Raw genomic sequence first — 6,000 nt, 5'->3', positions numbered from 1 at the left:
TTAATTTTATGCTGAGTCATCTAAGTCTCCCTTATAATTCCTTTTCTCCTCCAAGAACACTGGCCAGTTATTGTCCAATATTGACGTGGAAAAGAAAAGAACTATAAGTTAGACTAAGAAGACTCAATATAAAATCAACTCAAATTATGCAGCCATCCTGTTTAAGAGGACTTGTTTAAGAGACGGTCCACTCTCTTCCTCCTGTTAACATTATTATTATTATTATTATTATTATTATTATTATTATTATTATTATTATTATTATTATTATTATTATTAATTATGCACATATTCATACGCAACAAATCAAAAAAGGTCATCAAACTGCGAAAAGAGGAAAAGAGTAAACTTGAATAAAAAGAGGAAAAAATTAGAATATGCAAATGAGAATGACAAAACTGATACTCCACTTCCGGTTAAGTTTTATATCTCGGTTTTCCAAATCATCTGCCGGACGTTACACTCTTCAGTGTTCAATACGAAACCTTACAACCACAAGTCTGATGAATCTCTAAGCTTCCTGATGGTCTGTATCACTGAGATGTATTTTGCTTGTATTCAAATTCCCTGAATTGGAATATAGAATTTAGGCCAAAGGCCAAGCGCTGGGACCATTGAGGTCATTCAGCGCTGAAAGGGAATTGACAGTTAGAAGGTTTGAAAGGTGCAACAAGAGGAAAACCTTGCAGTTGCAGTGTGAAACAACTGTTAGAGAGGGTGAAAAGTCAGATGGAAGAAAGAGAATATGAACGGAGGTACAGTAAAAGGAATGATAGGGGTTGCAGCTAGGGGCCGAAGGGACGCTGCAAGAAAACCTTAAGTAATGCCTACATGCACCACGTGGGGTGTACTGACGGCACTGCCCCCTACGGAAACATTTCCTGAATCCATTGTTTTAAACAGGGACATAATAACGAGATAAGTACTCAGAGAGAGACAACGAGAGGAGAGTAGTATATGCTAAATATCAAAGATAAATTCTTAAAAAATATAAAAAAATAAACATAACAACCAGTCTTTCTTAGTTATCTTCCTTTAGTAATACGAACGTTAGTGTTGAATGAACTGTTTACAACAATGTTGACATAATTCCAAGACCTCGATTTACTTAGAAAAAACTAAAGTAAAAGAAAGGAAGAGAATAACCTTCCTTCCTCGGTTATTCTCCTTTAGTAATATGAACACCAACATTACAAGAACAGCTTATAAGAATACTTATAGGAAAGCTACTCGGATCAACCACATGAAATACGTGGCTAAAATGAAGTAATTCTACGGAAACGGTATCATAAAACTACAGAAGGAAAAGCACAGTTAGTACGGCGCAGCTACTTATATGCCATAAAACAAAGAATGTGGTCATGCAAAACTTATGCGGTAAAACATCGCTGTCTATACCCTATGTAAGAAAACACCTCGGGCTTATAGAGAGAGAGAGAGAGAGAGAGAGAGAGAGAGAGAGAGAGAGAGAGAGAGAGAGAGAGACTTGCTGGTGTAACAGAGAAAACTAGCTCTTCCTAAATGGTTACACGAAAATTCATACTTTTAAATTGTCAAAAAGAATGAAAATATATCTCAAATTAGATGCCATGAAACATATCTCCTTTGGCATTTAAAATAATCTTACTGAAGGTGATCTTGTCAGAAATTCTACAGTCATATACAGCAGTAATACGGCTCATTCTGTCAAGCTTATTCTGTTATTGATGAACACATCTCTTCTGTACACTAAAACGCGAGACTTTTCCTTAAGACTTGTGTATCTGTTTGTCTCCATAAAAATGATATCATGCTCAGTCACTCATTCTTTTTCAGTGTTACTCATACGTTTATTCTGTTCTTGATGCTCTATGTTTTTATCCGTACACATCCCTCAATTATTATTCTATCAAAGCTCCACACTCCTCAGAACGTTAGCTCCACTCAATTCATTCTTTGCAAACCGTAACGTTTGTATAAATATAGTCTCCGATGTCCGCTTGAAAAAATAAGAAAATAATAAAAATGGATCTAATGTTCAACAAATCGTCAAAGCGTGAAAATTGGTATTTTACACGCTTAAATAATCACCTTACGACCTCGCATTTACTACACGAAAGTAAAGCTTGGAAGGGAGAAGAAACAAAATGACTGGTTACCTTTTGGCCATACTTTCAAATGTCCAAGACAAGATAAAAAAAACACGATAGATTACATAAGGTTTATAATAAAACTTTATGATGCATTCTGGATAGAAGTCAAAGAACAGTATCAAGAATTTTAGACTTCCCTCTTCTCAAAATTTCGCTGTTTAGGGAAATTGTGATAAGAATGACAACAAAATAACACATCTTATATATATATATATATATATATATATATCTATTTATAATTATATATATAATATTTATGTTTATAATTAGCAATATTTATGCCCTTACACATAATGTAAGGGTATACTTTACTACATTAATTACTTATGTTAAATAAACAGGGATGCAATAATCAGCCATCATATGTATATGAACACTGCTACACTGGAAAAAAATTACTGCTCAAATATTTATAGAATGTCAAATTTATGCAAATAAATTTGTCTTATTATTTTCTCACTTTTTTCATAAAATAACATCCATTGTGAAAAAATATACATTAAAAAAATTCAGCCAAACATCACCATACGGCTTAGACACAAGGTCACAACACCAGTTAAATTTCTTACCTCACTGACTGTACATAATACATGAAAAGCACATGGTACATGTGCACTCAAACGTACTTTCACTGACATTCGTGTGTTTTATATATATATATATATATATATATATATATATATATATATATATATATATATATGTGTGTGTGTGTGTGTGTGTGTGTGTGTGTGTGTGTGTGTAATTGTAATAACCACAATGCCCTCCTAACTCCTCCATTCCTTCACACTTTAGATACACATGTCACTACAACGCCTAAGATCCAAATGAAGAACCAAATGGAGAAATTCTAACGCCCGAGCAAGATTCGAACCCGCATCCGGATAATCAGAACGAGGTAACGTTATCCACCTGACCATGGAGAAGTGAATAAGCCAATTCCAGCTCACACTTACGTATATCTGTCGAATTCAGAGTAGACCCATCCTCACCATCAACTCTGTTATTAATGCACGCCTAAATGACATTGAAAAGGATGTCCACTACACGTAAACACTTTCGTAAACACTTCCGTACCTATTGAGATAGACTAAAGAAGTTCATGCATGAAGACGAGTGCCGTGCCACCAGGCTGTGACTCGGCGAAGCCATAGAGATTCCTCCGGACGCCTCGAAATGGTTTCTGTTATCGCTAACTGCATAAGAGGTGGAGCAGTTTGGCATAATTTTATTAAGAGTTAAATCTACAACTTTTTTTTTTTTTTTTGACAGGACTACTGACATATGGTCACGTGCAGAAATGGGCGATGCGCTGAGATGCTTGCAGAGGTAATTAAGACAGGTAGATAAATAGTTTTTTTTTTTTTTTACTTTTGCTTCATTAGGGTAAACTTCCAGGTATCCTTCAAGTCGGTAAGATACCAAAAACGATGATGTTAGGGAAAGGAATATTAAAAAACACCATTAAAGTTCATTTCAAAAATTACTACACTGAAGACAATATCACAACCTGTTTATTTTCTTTTGTGGCGCAGCGTATGCCAGGAGGACCAATGTTCTGTTGATGCTAATTCTATATAAATCTACAAAGAGGCAAAATGATTTATTTATATATATTTTTATACTGCAGAGGAATTATCCTTGCCCCAGCATTTAGAAGATAAAAAATGGCAAGAAGCCTTGTTTTCCCTGTCGAAAAAAAGGTGTCATATGTAACGAAAAACTGAAACCCGAAAAAACAGCCATTTCGCATAAAATTTTCTGACCATTTACTCACTTTTTCCCTGTAAATAAAAATGAGTAAAATACACAAGAACAACATCCCAAGATGAGGAGAAAAACAACACGCCCCTCTTCGCCCCACCTGAAGAACAGCGACTCTTTAACGAGGGGGAAAAAAAGACATAAAAAAATCCGAATAGATAAAAAACTATCCATAAGGGGTCACCTTCAACTTATCGTACCATGTCGGACCTCATTTTTGTTTTTTATTAAGTCAAGCGGGGAAAAAGACGTGATTACGGGTGGGGAAAAAAGCGGGCGTTTAAGGTGTTTTAGGTACCAAAGGTAATTATATTTTCATGGGCACGAGAAAAAACGTGGACAAAGGACAACATGAAAAAATCGTTCCTGCCGTATTTCAATCACAAAAAAAAAAAAAACTAGGAGATAGACGTGAAAAACCGGTCTCAGATACACACATGATGACTGGGCATATGGTTATAAAATAACATAACGATAAGTAATAGAAATTATTTCAGAGTCATGTACAATTCGAGCAAGAGAGAAAAAAAAAACAGCCTAACTCAACGCGTACGGGATGAAAGTCAAACACTGACACAGAAATGCGCAGAAAAACTTAGGCTATAAAAAAGGACACAGGTGAAGGAAAGCCCCAAAAGCGAGTTTTCTTTTTATTATTGTTCTTCCCTTCTTCTTATCCCTTCGCTCTGAAATCCCGCCCAATTCTCCACCCCCCCCTCCCCAACAGCCCCCATCCCCATACCCCTCCCCCCGAAAAAAAACATGCCATCGACTCCTCTGCATCATCGCCTCTTCGTAAAAGGAGTCCTTTGCCAATCGTAGGATGCTTCTAACCCGGATCCTAAAGTATGAATAGTAATGACCTGAGGACCAGGGAATACTTACATCAATGATTAATGAAAATCTGAAAGACCATTGCGTTACTGAAATAATAAATATTGGGTTGGATTATTTGAGCAAAGTAATACAAGTTTTACAGAGTCCCTTGAAATGCATGGGCATTCAGATACTGAGAGAGAGAGAGAGAGAGAGAGAGAGAGAGAGAGAGAGAGAGAGAGAGAGAGAGAGAGAGAGCATAGTCTCGTGCTCAAAGATTCAAATAATGACCATTCTATCACGTGGCGGAATAATGACCGCTGGAGGCTGAAACTCGAAGCTGCATCAACAGCAAGCGAATAGAGAAAAATCCTGGGACGCAGCACAAATCATAACTCAAGCACCACAAAAACAGCGTCGTATGCATGTTTCAATTTGAACTAAAAAGAACCTAGGATAAAGAATATCTTCGATAACTTCCATAATTATCGAGAGAAAGTGATACCAAGCATAATAATTGTACGCAATAGAAACACATATATTTAGAGTATTTTTTTTTTCTCGTGGCTTTCTATTGCTTGCGGGATTAAAAGTCAAGTTACTTCACTCTGCAATCTTTTCCCTAACACGACATCGATTTTACAAGATATCGAGAAATCTGTCCGCGGGTGAAATGACGCGAGAGGCGCAATGCCCAGTTTCTAAAATACTCTTTAACATGAATGCCTTCAGACCGTCATATTATTCAAGAATTCACACTACCTACGAAAAAAAAAAATTTAGACTTTCGAGCTTTCTCCCGTACCATCAATATTCCCAGCATCTGGATTCCGTGAATATTGATGCAGAAATTTGATACAAGGTCAGTTATGATTAATTTAAATGTGTGTGCTGTGAGTAACAAAGAATATCCTCTGATCAAATCCATAGAAATTGCATTGGTTTAAAACAAATATTCATGAAGAATTAGTTTATCCTAAAAAAAAAAAGTCTAAAAAAATGTTCTGATATTTAGCAACTTGCAATCACGAGTATGCACATAACTAAAATCATAACTTTCATATGTCAACTGCAAACTAAATTTAATTGCTCTCTTAACATGTATTATAGGTATGGGAGAATCTGCACAGACATACAAGATGGAAACCAACCCAGTACACTGGGCAATCTTCAAAATAACACTTCCATTCCGTTATAAGAACGACTTTTGTGGCAAGCGATCTATCTGACCGACAGACAAAAAGGCGGTACCGGTTACTTTTTTATCATGTCATTTGCAGACACCATA

At 36.0% G+C, this 6,000-nt stretch overlaps 1 protein-coding gene across 3 annotated transcripts in view; it reads right to left on the bottom strand.

The window, feature by feature from the left end:
* Nucleotides 1-6,000, bottom strand: part of LOC136842804 (very long chain fatty acid elongase AAEL008004-like) — an 81,395-nt gene that overhangs the window by 70,110 nt on the left and 5,285 nt on the right. Inside the window, exon 1 of one of the 3 annotated variants that reach the window (XM_067110664.1) lies at nt 3,089-3,242. The exons of the other annotated variants lie outside the window; for them this stretch is intronic. The gene's annotated coding sequence lies outside the window, so the exon portion shown is untranslated. Of the gene's footprint in view, nt 1-3,088; nt 3,243-6,000 lie in introns of those variants that run through there. 3 annotated transcript variants of the gene reach the window in all.

Source organism: Macrobrachium rosenbergii, chromosome 10 (genome assembly GCF_040412425.1).
Source record: "Macrobrachium rosenbergii isolate ZJJX-2024 chromosome 10, ASM4041242v1, whole genome shotgun sequence".
Taxonomy (NCBI): Eukaryota; Metazoa; Arthropoda; class Malacostraca; order Decapoda; family Palaemonidae; genus Macrobrachium; species Macrobrachium rosenbergii.
This window is presented reverse-complemented; position numbering and strand designations above follow the sequence as displayed.